Source organism: Topomyia yanbarensis, chromosome 3 (assembly GCF_030247195.1).
Source record: "Topomyia yanbarensis strain Yona2022 chromosome 3, ASM3024719v1, whole genome shotgun sequence".
Classification (NCBI taxonomy): domain Eukaryota; kingdom Metazoa; phylum Arthropoda; class Insecta; order Diptera; family Culicidae; genus Topomyia; species Topomyia yanbarensis.
Genome location: NC_080672.1, coordinates 136,491,653 through 136,514,026, shown reverse-complemented (window position 1 = coordinate 136,514,026; position 22,374 = coordinate 136,491,653). Strand labels below are relative to the sequence as shown.

The window sequence follows — 22,374 nt, the reverse complement described above, 5'->3', positions numbered from 1 at the left end:
GGAATCTCCCCTCGTCAGGAAATTGCAACGTTTAATTTAGATTTCATCAGCAGTATGTGGTCTTCTGAAGACAAAAGCGTGTTGTGCTATCTTAGATTTGAAATGATATAGTATAGACTCATTCGAATTTTTGTGATTTCTGCGATATGCTCTAGGAAACGAGTTTCTAGTATTCCGTCGGTTCCCAAGTAGCAATCCAAATGCTAATTGATTTTAATTAGCTTTTATGGTAGTTTTATCAAGGCATTAAATAGTGAATCTAGTTTTAACATTGCTTTTGGAAAGGGCATTTAGTTTTATATGCTTCACGGGGTTTAAGAGTGCTTCAAGAACTCTTGAAGAAATATCCATAAAACTACATTTTTCGTAAGAGTAATTAGTCTTATGAGCAGTTTTAAGAGAATCTTGAGCCCCTTCTTAAGACATCGCTTTCCAACCTCCTTAAAACCAATATATAGCTTCATGGCATTCTTGTTGAAGCATAATGTATCTTAAGAATGCTACTATAAAACCTCCTTAAATCTTTAAACGAAGTGGAAATACTCTTGCATAAGAGCGTTCTATAACAAACAAACTGTAACGACTGACGGGATATGTGACGTATCCCAACGGAGAACACGTGACATGTACCTCAATCATGTATAAACAGCAAACTCTTTAATTATTCATTTAACTTTGCAAATCTGTAGGTACTGCACATATAGCGAGATGTTGTTAGTTGTTCATATAGCTCTATTTAACATGCGTTGTTGAAATAAATCAACAACTTTTAGATGGAATTGTAATTACCATAATAATTAATCATAGGCATTTTAATTTCAATCTTGACATTTTCAATGTTAAATAGACTGGATTTATGGCGATCTTCCATCTAACCTTTCTGTCTTGAAAAATTCCTATTAGTTTTATTCAAGTCCAACAGCTCTTCTTCAAGTGTATCATAAATAAAAATGAATTTATCACGATCTTTAAAAACTCCTATAACTCTTGAGCAAGAATAATTAGTTTTAATAAGATCTTATGGCGGTTTCAGTTAAATGCAATGACAAGTAATGGGGTCGAGAATATTTTTGAACGCTTCGAAATGGTAGCCATTTGCATAAGAATCAAAATAATCAAAATAAACTTTTGTTTCATATACTGAACTGATTCTCACTGATTGAAATGCATTTCTGAACTAGAAAAATGTTTATGCACGCGTTTAATCCAAAATATGACAATTATGAACAATTACACATACTATTGAATTTTCGAATCGATTTAATATTTCCTATAAAAATCAATGTTTTAGAGATTGTTTGACGGCGCGTTGAATTTTTCGCACTTTTATACTGCATATTATCGGAAAACTGGCAAAAACTGAGCTTAAAAAGCTGGCCACTTATACTATAAATTTTTTTGTATCCATTTTGGTAATGGAATATCATATGGATATATTATTTCCCAAGCTTATTCTTTTCATCTATACACCAACCTCTCTATCTAATGAAGCAGTTTCATAGCGCACTAGAAGTGTTCTTGATGAATATCATAAAACTATCAAGATTTATGGTAGTCTTTAGTTTTAAGCAGCTCTTGAACACCACTATAAGAATGTATTGATAAGACCTAATAGTTTTAAGAAAACCTTGGAAAATACTCTTGAGAACCACCTTAAGAATGGGCCTTTTTCGTCTTAAAAGGGGTTTATGATTGTCTTGAAGCAGTGTTGTAGAGTAATTGGTTTTATGTTCGGTTTTGTGTTCGGTTTTATGTTCGGTTTTATGTTCGGTTTTATGGAGCTAATTTTGATAATATGGTGCACTCTACCATAAAACTAAATTTGTTACTTGGGTTTGCTCAATGTAAACTTTATCATATTCCGCTAAGTTGCTCAAATTAGATTAAAAAATATATTCGTTTTAGTCTTTTCAGCCATTTCATTGATTTTCCTCGCTCTGTTTATTTAGTTCATTTTATTTATTTTCTTAATATCATTAATTTTAATCGTTTTATGTTTTTTATTTATTAAGGAAATTACATTAATTTTATCAGGTGCATTTGTTTCATTAATTTTATCATATTTTTGAATTTCTAGACTTTTAACTTTAAGGGTTAAGGTTAAACAATCGCTGCGAACACCGACTGTTTAACCGAGGCCCAGTGGGACGAGTCTCATATACCATTTATCTTAGTTTGAAGTGAACGGAAAATGTCTGGGTGTATGTATGCATGTGTGTGCGTATGTGTGTAGGTGGCAAAAAATGTCCCCTCTGTTTCTCAGAGATGGACCGATTTCGCAAACTTTGTCTCAAATGAATGTACAATCTTCCCATCGATTGCCATTGATTTTTTTATTGATAGGACTTCCGGCTCCGGAGTTACGGGTTGAAGAGTGCAGTCACACAGAAAGTTCCCATATAATCTGGTACCGGGTCTACCTCACTTATGACCCCTCGAAGTAGCTTTGACCACATTGGCCGCATATGACGGGTTTTGATGCCCCAGGAGAGCTTGCCAAACTCCTAAGTTGATGTCCCATCTATTTCTCAACGAATTCTTTACCGATTTTACATCTCAGTTTCTCGAAAATGGTTTGGCAGATTTTCACAAGCTTAGTGTAAATGAAAGGTATAAAGGTCTCCCCACAGAGTGCTGTAAAATTTCGTAAGGATCTGTTATATAGTTCCGGAAACAAATACATAATTCCCATATTAGCCGGAACTAAACAAATTTTTTTTTCGAAGCTGGGGTCCCATGAAACTTCAAAAATCGAAATCGTATTTTTGATGCCAAATGTCTTTAAAATGCATGAAACATCGAGATTTCGTGATATCTAAAATGTTGAAATGTTTGAAAAAATTTAAATTGTAGGACTCATCGCCCCTTCTTGCTTTTCTCATATAAAGAAAAGTTATGCAATCACTCCAAAACTCTACTTTCCAACAAAGACCCGAAGGACCGAATGTCATCTACCATTCGATTAAGCTCAAAGATTGCAAAATGTTTGTGTATGTATATGTGTGTCACTCAATCTTCTCAGGGATGGCCTAACCGACTTGCACAAACTTGAAATGAACGATATAACTCTTCCATAAGCTGCTATTGTATTTTTAGTTGATCTGACCTCCGGGTCAGGGGCTACGGGTTGAAGAATGTGGTCACACACACTGTCATATAAACTGGTAACACTATGTTGTGCGAATGATGTAATACATACTCAAATGGGTTCAATATTACTTGGATTTGCGCGTGTAGATCACTTATGACCAATCAAAGTAGCTTTGACCACATTGATCTCCTATAAAGGTTCTTGATGTTCTAGGGAACTCGTCAAGTTCCTGAGCTAATGTCATACCTACTTCCCAGCAAACTCTCAACCGATTTTTAAAAACTTGATTTCAAATGAACGATTTCACACTCCCATTGACGGCTATTGAACTTCATCTAGTTCTGAGTTTTGGTTCCGGAGTTACAAGTTGGTTTATGCAGTCACATACGAATTTCTCATTTTAACCGGGACCATCGTATTACCTCATGGGTTAAAACTCTATTGAATTGAACATCAAATTATTTCGATTCGCAGGTCTAGATCACTAATGGCGAATCAAAGATTCTTGAAATATATTGTCCACTAGACTGCCCAGAAAAATAATGAATTTTTGAAAACTCAATCGGCCCACCCCTCAGTCGATTCCTAGTCCCACCAGGAGTACTTGCTCCAAATTTGAAGCAAATCGGACAAGTCTAGCTACTGGACCAACGTGCCGCAAGTTTGTATGGGATTTTTCGACAATTTACATGGAGAAAACCCTCTTGCTCATATTTTCGCCGCTAGGTGGCACTGTATACATCAGATTATCACCAAAAGTAAAATTTGAGAAGATAATTTTATTATCTACAACTTTGTTGAAGACTACAAAGCGATCCGACTCCAATAGGAAAAGTTATTAAACTTTTAACGAAGTGATGTCTGAGTCAGTTTTGCATGGGGCCCAGCAGTGCATGATAGTGTATCAGTACTAGGTTCTAACAAACTAAACATTTTTGTGGATTAATGGTTAGATTTAGCTGAATAGTATGTTCGGAAGAATTGCAGTACATAATACGAGTTATGTTTTGGTTAGAAAATTTTAGTTCAATCTGTGACCGCATAGATGGCGCCAACACTAACTTTTTAACGAAGAGAGATAGAATATCGAGATGTTTGGAAGAATTACTGCAATATTCTTGTTCTACAACTTTGTAGAAGACACCTAATTTCTATCTCTCTTCGTTAAAAAGTTAGTGTTGGCGCCATCTATGCGGTCAGATGTGGAACTACAATTTTCTAACCAAAACATAACTCGTATTATGTACTACAATTCTTCCGAACATACTATTCAGCTAAATCTAACAATTATTCCATAAAAATGTTTTGTCTGTTAGAACCTAGTACTGATACACTACCATGCACTGCCAGGCCCCATGCAAAACTGACTCAGACATCACTTCGTTAAAAGTTTAATAACTTTTCCTATTGGAGTCGGATCGCTTTGCAGGCTTCAACAAAGTTGTAGATGATAAAATTATCTTCTTAAGTTTCACTTTTGGTGATAATCTGATGTATACAGTGCCACCTAGCGGCGAAAATGTGAGCAAGAGGGTTTTCTCCATGTAAATTGTCGAAAAATCCCATACAAACTTCAAGCACGTTGGTCCGGTAGCTAGACTTGTTCGATTTGGCTCAAATTTGGAGCAGACACTCCTGGTGGGACTAAGAATCGACTCAGGGGTGGGCCGATGGTGGTCATTTTTTTTCTGTCACTCTATTGTCCACTATCGGTAATTCCGGAAGTCCCGGGCTCCGGGCATATTCCAGAGCTAATGTCACTTCGGTAATGACTGAACCCATTTTTACTAACTCACGCACAAATGGAAAGTATAATATGCAGTTGGGTGCGGCACTCCCCCATCCATCCCTTAGATTATTTATATAGAATTTATTCATATAATTTTGTTTATGGGCAAATGGAAAATAACTGACAAAATTACTGCTCACCTAACCAACTTTTAATTCGCAAAAATAAACAGTTCGTGAGAGGCGGGTACCGATACATCACCATGCATTGATAGACTCCGTGCAAAACTGGCTCAAAAATCATTTCGTTAGAAGTTTGATAACTTTTCCAAATGAAATGTGACCGATTGGCAGTTTCAGCTAAAGTTATAAACAGCAGACTTCCCAAATGAACATCGAACACCATGTTCTCTCTATTTCTGTGCTCATCTTAAACCCACACTTTGTGTGCAAACTCGAACGCGCTAATGCGTAACAAAGAATGTACACATGTTCGTCTGCACAACCGAACCCCATGTACGTACGCGGTGTTCGTACACACAGGTTCTTGAAACTAATTTTCTCTTTCTATCACTCATCATCACTAGTGTTGACTCATTCTGTTTTGTGTGTGCCGTTCTTGTGTACGCACACGGTGTACGTACACGGTGTTTAAACCTAAGTTTGCACATCGTTCGCTTGGGTTCGCTGTTCGAGGCGAACCTTTACACAAAGGCAAAGAAAGTTTGAGGTTGAACGCGTGCACAAAATTTTGTACACAGGTGCAAACTTGTCGATGTTCTTGGTAAACAGTCTACTTTCAACCTCTTGTGTGCATTGTCTGAAATACAAAGGAAAGAAAGTGGTACTTCAGCTAAACACTGTAGCTATTGACTTCCGGTCGTTCTGCATAATACCGAGCATTTGTGATGTGGAACACTTGCTGAAGTTAGGGACCATTCATAAATTACGTAACGCAAAAATTGCTCAAAATTGACACCCCCCTTCCCCCATGTAACAAATTGTCACAAATTTCTTCATCCCCTCCTCCCCTATTACGTAACAAATTCCTTGAAAAAATTTTTTTTCTTCGGTGAAAACTTATTGCGTAACGATCTAGCTTACTCCCCCTTCCCCCTATGTCCAATATGTAACAACTTGTCGAACCCCCTCCTCCCCCCCCAAAAGCGTAACGTAATTTATGAATGGTCCCTTAGAAATGAAACTAAGGCTTTCTAAAGTTGCCTTCATTAATTGCGGCCAGGCGAAAAAACGCTGTGTGTGACAACGCTAAAATCAAATTTTCCATATATATATATATATATATATATATATATATATATATATATATATATATATATATATATATATATATATATATATATATATATATATATATATATATATATATATATATATATATATATATATATATATATATATATATATATATATATATATATATATATATACATAGAAAAAATGGTGTAAATTTACGTCTCCCGACACATATGACCATCAAAAATAACATAGTTTTACGTTTGATATTAGTTTTACATGGTGTTGAATTTTGCGAGTCGCGTAATTTTGCTCCACATATGGCGTTTGTTTAAAATATTGAAGGGCGTAATTTTATGGCACTGCGCATGAAAAGTACATATTTTATGTAAAACTAAACACAACACGGTTATATTTCGTAATTTCGTCAATTAAGGTTTTTTTAGATTTTGGCAAGTTTGGAATGACGTTAACGATAAATTTCAGATTTTTTTGACGTGTGAAAAAATGAAAATTACATTTGACGTAAACAACATTGCGACGTATTTTGCTGTTTAATAATGGAATTTTACATATTTTGACATGTGAAATAAAATATTGTGTCTCTTTTGATGCAGAACTCGGTTGCATGGAGATTGAGAATTGTGAACAAAGCACATTTTTACATGTTCTTGAATGTAAATTCATGTGAATTCTAACGCTCCTTTTATGTGCATCTTACGAGATGTAAATATTTTCAATGAGAAAATCGAAGTTCGGCTACATGGTCTGGCACACTTACTTGCAAATTGGCCATTAGAGTGGGACATGTTTATATGGAAAAAAATGCTCCGATCATTCTATTTGGGTCCTAAAACTACTGTGTAAATTCTAAGCTCGATCGGTGAAACTATATTTTTGCGACTTTTATAGGGAGGAACAAAGTCTCTAAGCCTGCGAAAAAAAGTTATTGAGCAAAGATCTTCATAGGATCACTGCTGCTAATGGTCGAATTATGTATGAACATAAATTTTAACTTTCTCTTATTGTGTACAAAGAAAGCCTCATTTCATACCTCGCGACTCTTATGAAGTTACCAAACAGCTATTTGGGACACAGGAATCGAAATCGGCCGACCACAAAATATGACCATCGTCGATTCGAACGAAACTTTGAACTTGAGTTCGATTTATGAATCTCCTTGATTTTCTCTAACAATTGCAATGTTTTGATAAAAGAGCAATTTTTAAAAGGGCGTAGATATTTCTACGTGCATTAATTTCAAACTTTTTTGTTCGATTAGTGTATTTTATACAGCAAAAATTGCTGAGAAAGAGTGACACGGAATGACTATTTCTGTACGAAAAAAATATACACTGGAAAAAATGTTGTGTCATTTTTCATAAAAACAAAAAAAATGCGTTAAAAATTTAAATTGCAAAAAACCCATTTTTTCTATTTTTTTATATGTTGTCAACAAAAATCTAAAGAGAAAAGAAACATTTTGAATGTGATTGTATGATGTAGAACTTATCGGTAAAAAAGTTTTTCTAGCAAGTTTTAATATTTCATACTAATTGACATACAAATCTGTAATTTAATTACAGAATATAATTCTAAGTATCATTTTAAATCAAAATGCATTTAATAAAAATCTTCCAAAATGTGATAGTTTTCGAGATATTTGGAGTTTTGTTCCAGCAAAAACAGTTAATTCGTGTGATTATGCCCTTTTTAATAATTTTAATTTAATTAATTCGCGTTACCCCATCATAAAATGTCAAAAATGTAATGTTTAAATAAGACGTAAAAGAAACTTTTTCAGTATATTTGTATCGTGGAGAAGCTTTCAATAAAAAAGTTTTGTTTCATATATCTGTATAAATAACATAGGGCTTAGACAGGTCACCGCTCTCCTCTTGCTGTTGAATTGGTTGCTGGTTATGCTGCAAGGGAGACGACAGCTATGCATTGAGGCAGTGTGTCGTTTTGTTTTGGTCGTGCAGAAGGCGATCACCGTAAAAAGGGGAGAAAGTCATGGACCACGGCAACGAAAGAACGTCCAGAAATTTAACCAACGTTCCGTGCGCGTGTGCGACGGTAGATTTCCGTCGAAAGTGCCGGCCCGTGGTTCGGGTGCTCGTTTGTTTGTGGTCTTGGGTCGCCGGATATCAGAAGCTAAACGCAAAGGAGCAACTCGCTTCCCCGGCTAATTACAAAGGACCCAGTGACACCACGACGCCCTCACTGTGGAGGATCAGCCGACCGAGCATAGCTCTCCTCCACAGTTAATCGCAAAGGAGGGCGAAGCAGGTAGGAGAACGGATCCACCTGAGGTAGATTATTGCGGTATCTACCTGGGCCATTAACGGGGAGTGAGTGGACCCGGTGATCAATCGCTAGGGAGATTCCAACAAAAGAGCCTTGCTCACCTCCCTGGCTAATTATAAAGGACCGCTGCGACAGCAGCCAAGGGTACCAGAAGGAGAACATGGCCGTCAGAGTCCCGGCCGGTCGGATAAACCTTTGCCTTCCGCCATCGCCAAAAGTAGCTGATTAGTTTTGTCGGCAGAGTGAAGCACAGAGGAGAGGAGAATAAAAATCGGTAAATTTAGTTTATTTGGTTTTGTCTCTTTTTTGTTTGGTATTATACGAAAATCCGAAATTTCGGTAGGAGTACCTAGGCCGCCCTGAAAAGAAGGGTTCGCCGGGCAATCAGAACCCAAGTAGTGGACAAACCCCTGCTAACCGCAACTTACAAGCTCTTGACATATTTTTATAATTCATACTATTTACAGTTAAAAATACAATTTTATTTGTGAGTATGATTCTAAACGTAATTTTAAATCAAAATACTAATAACAAAATCTTTCTAAAATGTAGTATTTCTCGAGATATTTAAAATTTTGTATTAACAACACAATTCTTTTATTATATTACGACAATTTTAGAAGTTATTCGCATTTCTCTATCAAAAACAATAGGCTTTTCAACAGGCCCATAACATTTCCTGTAACTTTCTCTTTTACATCAAGGCGATATTGTTAATCATTTGAAAGCTATACAAAAACAATTTTTATTGAAGGCTTCTCCATTATCCAAATATACTGTAAATGAAACGATAAACATTAGATTTTTGACATTTTATGATGGGGTAGCACAAATAACTTTTAAAAAGGGCATAATCACACGAGTTAACTTAAGTTTTTTTTGTGAAATGCATTTTGATTAAAAACGATACTTTGAATTATATTCTGTAATAAAATTACAGTTTTGAAATTTGAACTAACTTAGTGAATACTTGTTAGTATGCTTCTTTAGATGTTTTGTAGTGAGCACAATATAACTGGATTGAATGCTCAAAAATATATGGTTACAAAATATATTTAGGTTCTATATAGTACATCAATAGAAATAGAGCCCAATAGAACAAAATAAATTGAGTACTTTTATTCAGGAATAAGAATATATTGGCTTAAATGGCACGTTCACCGCATGTAGTCGGGGTTTTGTGCCTTGCCGTGTGTTTTCATAATTTCCTGAGCGGAAGGAAAGGACAAGGAGAGGGTAGTAGAATTGGAAGGGTGGGAAAATAACAGCACAAAACCAAAAATAAACAATAGGTAAGTTAAACTCACAAGTAGTTCAACTTGCCTGCGAGTAAGCCTAAAGCTCTTTACCACATTGGATAAGAAACTTTAGTATGTCTCTGAGCTTCAGTCGTCCAAACATGGTTTCGTCTATATAAAGACGGCCGAAAACTCGAAATCGCAATTGCGCTACCGCTGGACAGTTGCATATCAGATGATATGAGGTTCCGTAGTCGGATTCACAAAGATCACATGAAAAAGACTTAGCGCGCTGAATAATTGCCATGTGATAATTAAGATTGCAGTGGCCGGTTAAAGCCCTGGTCAGCATGCCGCTGTGGAGCTTCGAAAAATGTAGGAGATTTTTCGGAATCACTGGGCACGGTTGTTCTAGAAACGCCTTAGTTTGGCGACACGTTTGTAGATTTCTCCAATAATTGCGCTGCTCGGACGAAGCTCAGCACCGTATTTTTTCCCTTATCCAACTTGTTGAAATTGGCAGCACTGGCTCAGGACCAACGAAGTTAATCGCTGAACCTGCCCTGGCCAATTCGTCAGCTTATTCATATCCAGTAATATCGGAATGTCCGGGCACCCAGACAAGGTAGATAGTGTTGACAATCAGTGCAGTAAATTTTCAATTCATTCGTTTGAAATTGAGCAAACAAAATAATTCAATTTGCCATGGCAACCACAGTATTCATTCAACATTTATCGGCCTCTTAGCTGATTTGGCAGATTGAAATATTTCATTCATTTGTGTTATGCTTCGCTCTCACAGTGTCATTCATTGGAATGAATTAGGTTTCATTTGATATGCTATTAACGCGCACTTCGCAATTTGACATTGTCAATTGAGAATATCAGTTTCCCGTTTGATCAGGTAAACGACTCAATCGAAATTTTCGTTTAAAAATGAACAGTGGAAAAAGGAAAAATGTGGATGCTAAAATTTTTTCCGAAAAAGCAATTCAATTTATCCGAAAAGATGGTGAACGGGCTTTTTGTCGGATTGATGGAAATGACTGTACGTACAATCAGTCTAAGTTGGATGTCGGAAACTTCATTCGGCATTTTCGATCAAGGCACTCAAATCTAGCGGTAGAACATGGTTTGATGAGTGATAAATCAACTCAAACGAAAAAACCTCGGAATATTGCAAAGAAATCCGTGGCGATCGATAAACAGCTATTAGTTGACTCGGCAGTAAAACTCGTTGCTTACCATCATCTCCCACTGTCTTGTTTCCAATGGGAAGGTTTGAGGCAGTTGTTAGACACGTTGTCCGCAGCTGTTGGGATAACATTGAATCGGCGTAATGTTACGGGGCATGTGGAGAAAGCAGCCGCTCAAATGCGACCAGCCATGTCCATCGAAATGAAAACAAAATTGCTAAGTCTAATGATCGATTCCGCATCTCGGTTGAATCATCATGTCCTCGGGATTGGAGTGCAATTTGCTATTGGAGACAAGATCGTTACAAGGACTTTAGGTGAGTTTCACTAAATTAACATTATTTCTCGGTGATTGTAGCGAAGTTTTTTGAAGGCATGATTGAAATTAAAGATCGTCAAACTGCTAGCTTCCTAAAATCAAAAGTACTTGAGCTATTGACTCGATACTGCATCAAATTGAACCAGATATTTGCCGTCACCGTCGACAATGGTGCGAACATGCTCGCCTGCGTAAGACATCTGAAAGATGAGTTTGAAAAGTCAATGATAACGATGTTGCCTGAAGATGACGAAGAATTCACTAACAAAATTGCCGAGGACGCGGCCGACAAAATTTCAAATGAGTTTCACGATCAGGAACGTGATAATTTGAATCTTATCAGATGCGCTGTTCACACATTACAGCTGGCGATTCTCGATGTCATTGATAAAAGTCATCCTATGGTAAAACAAGTAACGTAGATTGCCAAACGATGTAAAAATGTAAAATACAAAACAAACTTTGATTACCACAAAGCAACATACCCTCCCGTATGGTGTCAAACTCGTTGGGGCGGAATTTTTAAAATGCTAACAAGTTTTAATGAACAAAAAAATTTCTTCATTCAGTTGGAGCAGGAGTTCCCCGAGCTCGGTAAGTTTAATTTGATAATGCTATAATTTATAATTGCTTTAAAATCATGCCGGAATGATACTATCACGTGAGATTAATTATGAAATATTACAATAATACGCTTCAGAAATTTTCCGCGCGCTGTAATAAACAAATGATTTTTTACACCGGTAACATAAACAGTACCTATTTTATTTCTGTAGAAGATTCATGTTTTCATACAGATATTTCATCCAGTTGGAAGTTCATCAACCAATATACTGAAGCTTTCAAACCGGTATTCATATGCACTAAAAACCTACAAGACGCTCACATGTCTCTCAACGATTTCTACATGGAGTGGTTGATGACCATACGCGAGGTGCGGAAGGTGGAAAACAATCCGTATACCCTAGATCTGGTAACCTCATTAACAAGACGACTCACGAATCTTAAATGTTCAATGGCCTTTAAAATGGCTTTATATATGGATCCTCGGTTTTCGTACATAAACTCAACATTATTCGCCGCCGAAGAAAAGGAACAGATACAGGTAGGTATTGTACATACATACTAAACACTATATGATGTAACTGATCTGACGTCAGTGTTGATTGTTAAATTTTGTAATTTACAGCGATTCATTGTTCGAACATGGGAACGAATAAAACAATTGAATGCAGAGAACAACAATGAATCTACTGTTCTGTCCAACACGAGTGATAAAATTGACGAAAAAGATGATTTCATCACTGAAATGTTTGGTGGTACTCTGGGTGCTCCAAGCAGTTCGAATTCCACATTTCAACAGCAGGTCAAAACAGTCGAATTAGAAGAACGCCAACCTACGTCATACAACGTTTGGGACCACTGGGTTAAACGTAAGACTAGTCACTTTGAACTGTCTGCTGTTGCCGCTGTGGTAATGTCTGTGCCAGCTACCCAGTCAATGGTTGAAAGAGCATTCAGTGCATTAGCACTCGTTCTTTCGCCCCATCGATTTACACTAGGTGATGATACCCTGGAAAATATTCTCCTGATTAAACTAAACAGGGATGTTTATGAACAAGTTATGCCTAAGTTGTATAACTGGAACGATGCACTTCCTGAACTATCAAGCACATCATTCGTTAACTAAAAATTTTGCTTCTGCTCTAAATTTGGTAAGAATGTACTTTATATGTAATGTGATAATAAATAATAACCCAACGCTAATTTTGTAAATTTATTTTTAAACCACACTTCAATTCAAGTTTCTATTTTCAAACAATAGTTGCAAAGACCTGATTTCTCGTCATCTAGTGCTCAATTGGTTTGCTACTTAGAAAAGGTTAGTCTTTCATTTCACATATTACATTTGCACAAGTAGGGTTACTGTGCCCTAATTCATGTTAGCTCCTATTTTCATCCCACCCATTTGAATACATTAGTTGGAGCATTGTCTGCTCTCTCTCTATTCAACGCATTAGGTCAAATGGTAGGATGAATGGGGGTGCGTTGTACTTGACTTTTCACTTCGCTCAAACGCGAGTATTTTACATTTTCAAAACCAGAATTTTTATGTTACTGCTTCTTAAGAACGAAGCAAGCATGCTGATACCTATTTAAACGCAATCCAATCACTGTAAGCCGAGTTACATTCGAAATAGTGTGACATTCTGACTAATGAGATAAATATGGGTTCGTCTACCCTACATGATTATGCTTGTGATTATAGCCAAACGACATTGGTTACACCGTAGTATTCTGCACTCAGAAAAAGATTCGCAGGTCAAGCTCCATCAACATTCTGTAGCAGATAATTCATTTAGCCATCATAATAAAAATAGACTTCGTGGGTGATTGTTTTGTACTTAAGAAGGAGATCTGCAATTCATAAATCAAATAGCAATCAACCAAATTTAAATATATATTTTCCACTGCTTCTACAATTAAAATTTTGACATCACGTGGAAAGATCTTCAGAGCCACCAACAACATCTCTTCAATGTTATTGTTCTGAACGAGCGAGCGCTGAACGTAGAGCGAAAATATAAATCCGTCATCACACCACCAATGCAACAAATGACTCGTTTTTATTGAGCAGGAAATAACCAACTAAAAAAAAACTAAAATGAATCCGATGTTGTTTCACTTGAGATTACAAAAGTGCGGCGCACCAAAAACAACGTTTCGCAGAGAATAACAATATTCTTTTCGATAGGCACAATGCTAACCAACTGATCGAAGGTGTTTTTCTCACCGAGTTTATGGCTCCGCTCTCACTACGGTACGATGAATACATACCTGATATCTTAATTAACTGGCCATTGACGATGCAGGTAGGTGCTCCACGCATCTTCTAATGCGCTCGTAGCAGAGGAAAAAGTCATTCTGAAATCGCCACTCGAGTTCAGAATATAAGTTGAACTGACTGTTTTTCCCGCAGTAAATGGCTACGACGAGAAGAGTCCATTCTCTAGACGCTATACAAAACAAAATAAAAACGCTTTTAATCCACCTAACAGTGTGATGAGACATTTCTTATAACTCTTATCACTCTCTTCGGATATTATATCGTTTGAGAACATTTAGAACTTAATGCTTCGCGATGTTTTTGATAACACATACTACATGGGATAGTGGCAGGACTCAGAGAATCGCTCAAATCAGCATAGGACAACATCAGTGCTAGAAATCTCAAACCAAATAAATGGGAAAGCGAAAAATGGCCCATTAAATAGACATACCAACGAACTATTGTTAATGCTCTGTTAATAAAATATCTAAATTGTTGTGGGAAAACTGAATTTTCCTAAAGGGGTTATATATTGTACTGAGCCAAAAAAATCGATTTTTTTTTAATCGATTTGAAGTTTATACTTTACTCAAATTTCCAACGCGACTGAGAACTAAGAAATCAACGCTTTTTCTTGAAAACTACTAGCAGTGACACCATTCAAAGAAAATCAACAGTGAATATTTCCAGACTAGGTTTTATTTCCTATTTAAGAACTATTGTGTTTTATATTCTAGATTGCATGATTCAGTGATCGAAACCCAAAACTTCATAAAGTATTTGAAATTATTAAATTAAAATGGGTTTTTGCTATTGAAATTGACAAAATTATAGTATCGCCCCTTTGGCGATTGTTTACTTTTTCGGTCCCACCTATCAGCATTGAAGTATCGCCCTTACGTTTTTTACAATAACTACAGTTTTACACCACCGATTTCGTCCGGGTTTTTTCAATGGCAATCATTGTTACTATTTACAGCTGGTATCAGCTTGATAATCCTAAAAAATACGAAAAAACAGTTTCGCCTCTAAACTGCTAGCAAAAAAAGTATCGCCCTGATTGTTTGCATGGAGCGTGGAGGGCGAAACTTTAAATAAACAAACAAAAATACAGTTTCGCCCGTTGTATTTTTTGCTGTAGTTTAAGAAAGCAAAATCGTAGAATCCAAATTTTTAGGTTAATTTGTTGCGTTTCAAAGCCCTCATTCGCATGTATGAAAAAAAGCCTTATGTTTATATTTGTAAGTATCGCCCTTTTCACAAAAAAGCGTTGAAATGGAATCGCAGATCCTGATATCACGCTATCTCTGAAGTGCATGCGTGCATAGTTCCAAATTTTACTTCGAGTTCGACTTTTTCTAAAGGTGACTTCCCAGTAGTATCCTTGATTTGAATTATTATCGCTAATCCTAATGCCAAAGAACAAATAAAAACCTCTCGAAAACGAACCGTTTGGGAAAATCATCATCATTACTGGAATTTTCATTTTCACGAAACTTTTCGATAACCTTCCGTCACTTGCGTTAATGCACTGGGTGCACAGTGCTCTGAAAACCTAGCGAAATCGTCTTAGGGCACCAGCGGGTCTAAATCAGAGCTATCTGTGCGGCGAGTTAAATCTGTAAAGAATACTAAAAATTAATTTCTCTTCCATAATTTTCAGTTCAGCAATTCGAGAGATCGTGCTCACCGCAAGCCATGAAAAATAGACTACGTTGTGAAGCGATGGTCATTATTTATTAAAAAATCACGGTTAAATAAAAAATTAAACTATTAAAAAATTTCAAATAGTTTTTAATTTTCACAAACTTATTAGGAAAAATTGTTTAATAAGCTTACGTAATATTGTGTAGGAAAAAAGCTGAAAGTTTCAGTATTTTCTCTATCTGCAACATATAAACCCTTAAGTATACCAATTAAATGGTATACGAATTGGAATAAGTTCGCCAAATTTTGGAAGAAGTAACTAATAACCCCTTGAAAGCTACCTAAAAATTGTTGTAGTTCGATGCAATAAAAAAATCCCCAAAAATGAAATGTACCTATTAATGTGAAATAATACATACAATAAAGAATAATACATACAATAAAGACCCATTTTTATCTATCTCATGGTGTATTTTAGGCGGACAAAATGGGGACATTGACTAAATCGGGCAATTTTTTTTCTTTTTAATAAACTGAAGCTGTTAAAATATTCTTCCCGTCCCTTGATGTAGTCTGATAACTATTTCTGATTATGATGAACTTTTTATTTTTACATATTTCCATCTTCATGATAAGGAAAACATGCGCAAGAAAGGATTTACTCGAATTCAGTCTTGTTCGTCTGCTAGAGCCCATCAAACATATGTTCATATTTGGCTGATAAAATCGGGGTTTCAATGTATTATAATAGATATTCAGCATTCGAAGAAGTTTCTTGTGAACGAGTGTAGAACGACTTTGTTTCTACTTGCTTGCCGGAAATTCGGTTTGGTGAAAATCGATCATACTGTCCAAACCGCATAATTCCGAAACCGTAATTTTTGAAGTTTTAAAATTATGCAGAATTAATTTTTCAGAAAATAGTAACAGAGTTCGTGTTGTCTTTAGCGAATTTGTTGAGACTTTATTATAATCATGAATATTAACTTGAGAAAATTCACCATAAATACTTCTTGGACGATATACCGTCAAAATTATTTTATCAAATGATGCGCTGTTTAACGTTTGTAAAACTCATTGAAGATACTAAACCTCCGAAATTGGCGGTTTCAAAATGATGCTATCTTGACCTTAAATTACTGTTTTTAGACATTTGACCTATACATATAATTGGTCATACAATAAAAATCAAATGCTCATCAAAATCGATCAGAACCTGCTAGAGTCGAATGGAAATCGTCGTTTTTCATAAATTTCTCTCTACATTCGGAAAGTGTTATCCTCGTTATTAATCATATTACGTTTTCGTCTCAACTCGACGCATTCCCAAAATAAAAACCTGTTTTAATCCACCTAGTGGTGCAATTGTGCTTGTCTCATTTGTCCAGACTACGATTCCATGGCTGGTTATGTTCAATACAATGGTGGAAATGAATATTACATGTTTAGTACGATTTGCACATACATACAATGGATCGACAGCCACGATCTTGAGATACTATGTGATACTATGTGATACTGAAACATCGCTTGAAACCAGCGGCGGATCATGGAGAAAGATCCGGGAGGTCCAGGTCCTGCCGAAAATTTTCAACATGTTAAGAAATTTTAAACTAGTTTTAATTTTAAAGTAGCAACCCCTCACTGCATACTCCCTCCGGGCCGGTATGATTGAGGATTTTTAGAGTGATTGCATAACCTTTCTATATTAGAAAGGCAAAAATGTACCAAAGTCCAAAAAAGTCAATTTTTGTCAAACATCTCAATGTTTCATGCATTTTAAAGTCATTTGGCATCAAAAATACAAATTTGATTTTGAAATTTTTCATTTCATTTGTGCAAATCGATCCAGCCATCTCTGATTAACAAAGGTTACATTTTTTTCCACATATACACATACACACACATACATACACACAGACATTTTCCGATCTCGACGAACTCAGTCGATTGGCGTATGACACTCGGCCCTCCGGGTCGGGATTAGACTGTCGAATTTTAGAGTGAATGAGAAAAGCAAAAACATTTTTAGCAAATGTTGAAAGTTATGCATTTTTTTGTGAGCAGTTCTATGTTTCATAGACATTAAATCAATTTTAACTTCGCTTCCTATTAACTAAAGACCCTTATTACAGTACATTTCTACAAAAACGAGCTCAATTTGAAAATAAATCTGAGGATTATGATTGATTACAGAACTCTGGAATTTTCTATTGGAATGTTTCCAGGCAGGATTTTGATATTGATGCAATTAGACAACTGTGAAATCAAGACCAATAGATCAGTTACATATCAGGACCCCATTCCGACAATTTATCAAAAGTCCTCATGATGTTTACAACAACAGGTTATCAATGTACGGATCAAATAATTGTTATTGTAATATTGAATTAAATCAGTCTGCATCAATAAATTTTCAACTTCAATCCAATATTTTTTTTGGGTCTGGTGGGGGGGTGGTGGTTGTATGGTGTTAAACCCCAAAACCTTCTCTTGGCTACGCCGTTGCTTGGAGTTATTTATTTCGCTTTTCATTTTCCGATATGTTTCAGATCGATCCGATGGTTATAAGTTAGAAAAAATGCAGTCAGAAGGTTCGCACAAATGAACATTTTTGTACTGATAAGTTATCAAGTTCCTTCCAGACAACTTGGAAGTGTTTGGTGATTATTTCTAGCGGTTGTAGATAGAAAAATAATAATGTTTGGCTTATTTCAATGGATTATTACTATATTGAACAATAAATAGGCGACAAAGAGTAATCCACAAACAACAAGCCATAACTTTTAAAGTATTCAAAATAGATATTTGAAGTCTTCAGTAAAGTTATTCGCAAAAGTAAGAGCTACAAATTTGCTGAAGGCATCATTTCGATATAATCACTTCCAAGAAAATTTGTGAAAATATCTCACTCATAGGGGGATTAATCAGCAAAAGCACAATACCAAAAGAAAGGTCATATTGCCTCCATTGAATTCTCCGAAGATACTATTGACCTAAAATAAGCCGTTTTGGCGTTAATAATAGATTACATGTTTTTGGTCATATTTCTGGCAATGGGAAATGATAAAAATCTTTCGTCCGAATTTAATGTTAAATATCTCTTTTGATAATAGTCCGATTTCAACAATCTATAGCTTGTTCGAAAGATATTCGTTAAAGCTGTCTAAAAACATATGAATTGTTAATCTATATTGTCAATTTCGGGAGATAATTCAAAAAAACTGCAAAAAACGCCATTTTTACGCATTCAAACATTCATATCTTGAAAACTAAACATCAGAATCAAAAACAAATTAATAGCGTTCATACTGTTTTTTAGTTCTTTCATTTAAAATTGGTTTGGTTAAGATCGGTTCAGCCATTGCTGAGAAACACGAATGAGAATTTGTCCGTTACATACACACACACACACAGACACACACACACACACAGACATTGTCCCAAATCGTCGAGCTGAGTCGATTGGTATATAAGACTCGGCCCTCCGGGCCTCGGAAAAAATCTTGAAAGTTTGAGCGAATTCTATACATTTCTTTTATAAGAAATGTAAAAACGATCGTAAATGTTTTTGATTCGTTTAGTATGAATTTATCGTAAGTACATACCAGTTCAACTAACAAGGCCGACGAAAGAAAATTATTTTATGCTGCGAATGTTTTTGACGTTTGTTTATATTTACATTTCATAACCTTCACGCCAGGGTTGCCACTTTTACAGATATTGCTATAACATCAAAGATTTATTTTATCATTTTTAATCACAGCTTCTATGTCACAAATGAAATTTTTCTGGCATTTTCATTAAAATTGTACACAATTTTACAGATTTTTATAAATATTCCGATATTTCATAGCAGTGTTGAATATTCCACAGCGATTTTTGATTTTTTTCTGTTCTGGGCATCGCAACTGGGAATCACAACAGGTAAACCGATTTATCACTGAAACAAATATTTCAATGTGGCATCCCTGCTGGTGGCCATGTTTGAATGTATTCATTTATGCTCATTTCGACACAGATCTTTCATTAGGGCCTAAGTCGCAATGTACTCAAATGGAGAAAAATCAGTTTCAATATTCGGCGAAGGTTTTCTAAATGTAGTTTTTATTGTAGGTATAAATTACTTTATGACCGTGTTTTTCCGGAAGCATTTTTCGTTAAACCTTATGACAATATAACAAAGAATTTAATTCCTATGTGCTTTTAGTGGGTAGAAACTAAAAAAATGCTTACGCCCAATTTGCATCCCAGTCGTGATTTCGCCCTTCAGCAACCACCATTTGCGGAAGGGCTAAACCGTGTACATAATTTTCAGAAGGGCGCGGTAAATGGGCTAAACTGACTCTGTCTTGCTGGGTAGGGCTGGGTACATGGGCGAGCTTGACAGTATACCTTTTAATAGGGCTCAGCAAATGGGCACATAGAAACCCAATGTAAAAGAAAGGGCGCGTGAATCTTTTCTTCAAATTTCATGAAAATATCGAAATATTCGAATGTTTATGTGCAACAACTATCGAGTAGACATGATCATAGTAGATATTGCTTATCATTTATATAACAGAATCGCCGTTTATTCTTTTATTTGTGAATAATAACCGTACGCCCGCTTGTCTAAAAATGTAAGTTTGGCCTTTATATTCCATATGAGAAGAAGGGCCTAAGTCGAAATCTCGAAGAAAATGCATGTTTCGCCGTTTTGTTTTCTTTAATTATACATCGAACTAAAAACCATTTTAACTAATTTTCACCTCAATCTTGTAGTATTTTTGTTGCATAATGTCGTAATAGCGAAAACGCAGTTTGTTTACATTTGCGATTTAAGCCCTAATGAAAAATCTATGTCGATTTGACCGTGGTGCATGGTTCACTGGTGACAGGCTTGTTTTCAATTGATACCAAGCAGATGAATGAATGCAAACTACATGAAACTGTTTCTCAATCGACAATGAACTCCAAGCAGTTCAGTTGAAGACGAAGGCAAAAGTCAAATGACTTTTCTGGGGCACATTGATTGTAAAGAAATCGGTTTCTCATTTTCATTATTAATTTTCATTTGAAATTGATTTTTTACCGCACTGTTGACAATGCTTAGTTCTTCGATTTGGGTTCGGCACGCGATCACTAGCTTGGACCGTGATTTGTCTGAGCAAAGGGCCTTGATTGCAGCCTGACTATCGGAGCATTTTCTTCCACTTTGGCCAGCTCTGCGCGATGAGAATACAAAATTTGAGCGTTTTTGAAAATTTAAGTCATTCGAAAAGATATTTTCGCGTCCGATTGTTTAGCCTACTCCCATTCACTCATATTTCATGAGCATCGGCACTGTGGCAAAATTCTCGGGGACATGGCATTTCCTCCCAGGAAATGTTCTATATCGAATATTGACTGTATATATTGAGATTCATTTTCAATCAAAACGATTTGATAAAGCTATTCTGCCCAACGATTGATCCCCCTATCAGTAGAAATATGTATGCAACAGAGCCGCTTTCAGCCAAACACGACCCGCATATTATTGCCGGTTATTGAGGTGAATGATCGGAAAAATAATTTCAGTTTCTGAAGCTTCCTCCTTCTTCCTCTGAAGCAACCAGCTGACGATATGAGAATTTGCACAAATATTGACCGAGTGTATTTAGCTCAAGGCTGTGGCGGGTCTCACTTTTTTTCTGTACGTACTATAGAAATGTGTGAATAACCCGAACCGGCTGACTGCAGCAGCCGCAAATGAGTCTGCCTCACTCATTCACACTCACTCGAGACAGTGCGGCGTAGTAGTAAATGGTGCTGTGCGATAAGCTCTCCCACGTCCCGATCCGACCCAGCAGCCCAGGCCGAAAGCCAGCCACTGAAGCTGCCACAGACTGCCAGTGCGAGCATGGCTGGAGAGCGGTGAATGATGGAACGACCACGACGCCGACGCTGACGCCGACGACGGTTTGCCAAAAGCAAACAAATCGCATGCCTCCATTGCTATCCTGCTGTGGTGCAGCAGAACCCGCCCCCCGTTCACCTACCGTGTGATGCTGACGTTGGTTGCCTCGTAGAATAGAACGCCCGGGTAGCTGTAGTGCAGCAGCGGGTGGCGAACGGTGCTGACTTGATTCTACGAATAAGCCAGGCAATAAAGCGTCAGCAGAAAAAAAAACACATAGAAATATAGATAACTCGGAAAAATGAAAGGATCGTGGTGAAAACTACTCCAGATGAGAGCGCTTTGTGGCTTTAAAAAGTAACTGTACTTTTCGAAACGGAGTGCATCATGTGCGACGGGGAATGGATGATGAGGAAGGTTATTGCTGCTGGCCATTTGACTGGTATGAAAAGGGTTCAGCGATGGTTAAGGGGTTAAAGTTTGAAGTTAGATGTACTTTAATAGCTGACATACTTGAGCAAAGTTTAATGTGATTGAAACTGGAAGAGAATCGTGGTATATAAGTTTAATATGGCATCCGTTCGTATCTTAAATTTATAGGTTGAGGTCATTGTTTGATTTTTTATTTGGGTTCTAGACATACGGGAAATATAAGTGGATTTTCTAACAGACTAAACAATATTCGTAAGCAGTCTTTTCATTATGGTATTGCTTATGCCAGATATGAAGACATAAAGCTTAAAAAAGGTATTTGATGAGGGCAATAATTGTAAAATGTATAAAAAATTGGTGGGTGATTGATGAAATATCTCACCTTCCTTCTAAATCCCCACGCTTCCTCTTGAAAATACTTTTTGGATTGGGCGGAATTGAGGGCAAC

The 22,374-nt window shown here is 36.4% G+C and overlaps 1 protein-coding gene and 1 long non-coding RNA gene across 3 annotated transcripts in view; both read right to left on the bottom strand.

Moving 5' to 3' along the window:
* The window catches only part of LOC131690688 (matrix metalloproteinase-2), a 659,150-nt gene that overhangs the window by 401,136 nt on the left and 235,640 nt on the right, over positions 1–22,374 (bottom strand). The window lies entirely within an intron of this gene.
* Positions 13,001–19,467, bottom strand: LOC131690689 (uncharacterized). Its single transcript, XR_009305624.1, has 3 exons — positions 19,225–19,467; positions 13,978–14,156; positions 13,001–13,788 (listed from the first exon to the last, which is right to left on the bottom strand). It is a non-coding gene; the product is annotated as an uncharacterized LOC131690689 (long non-coding RNA).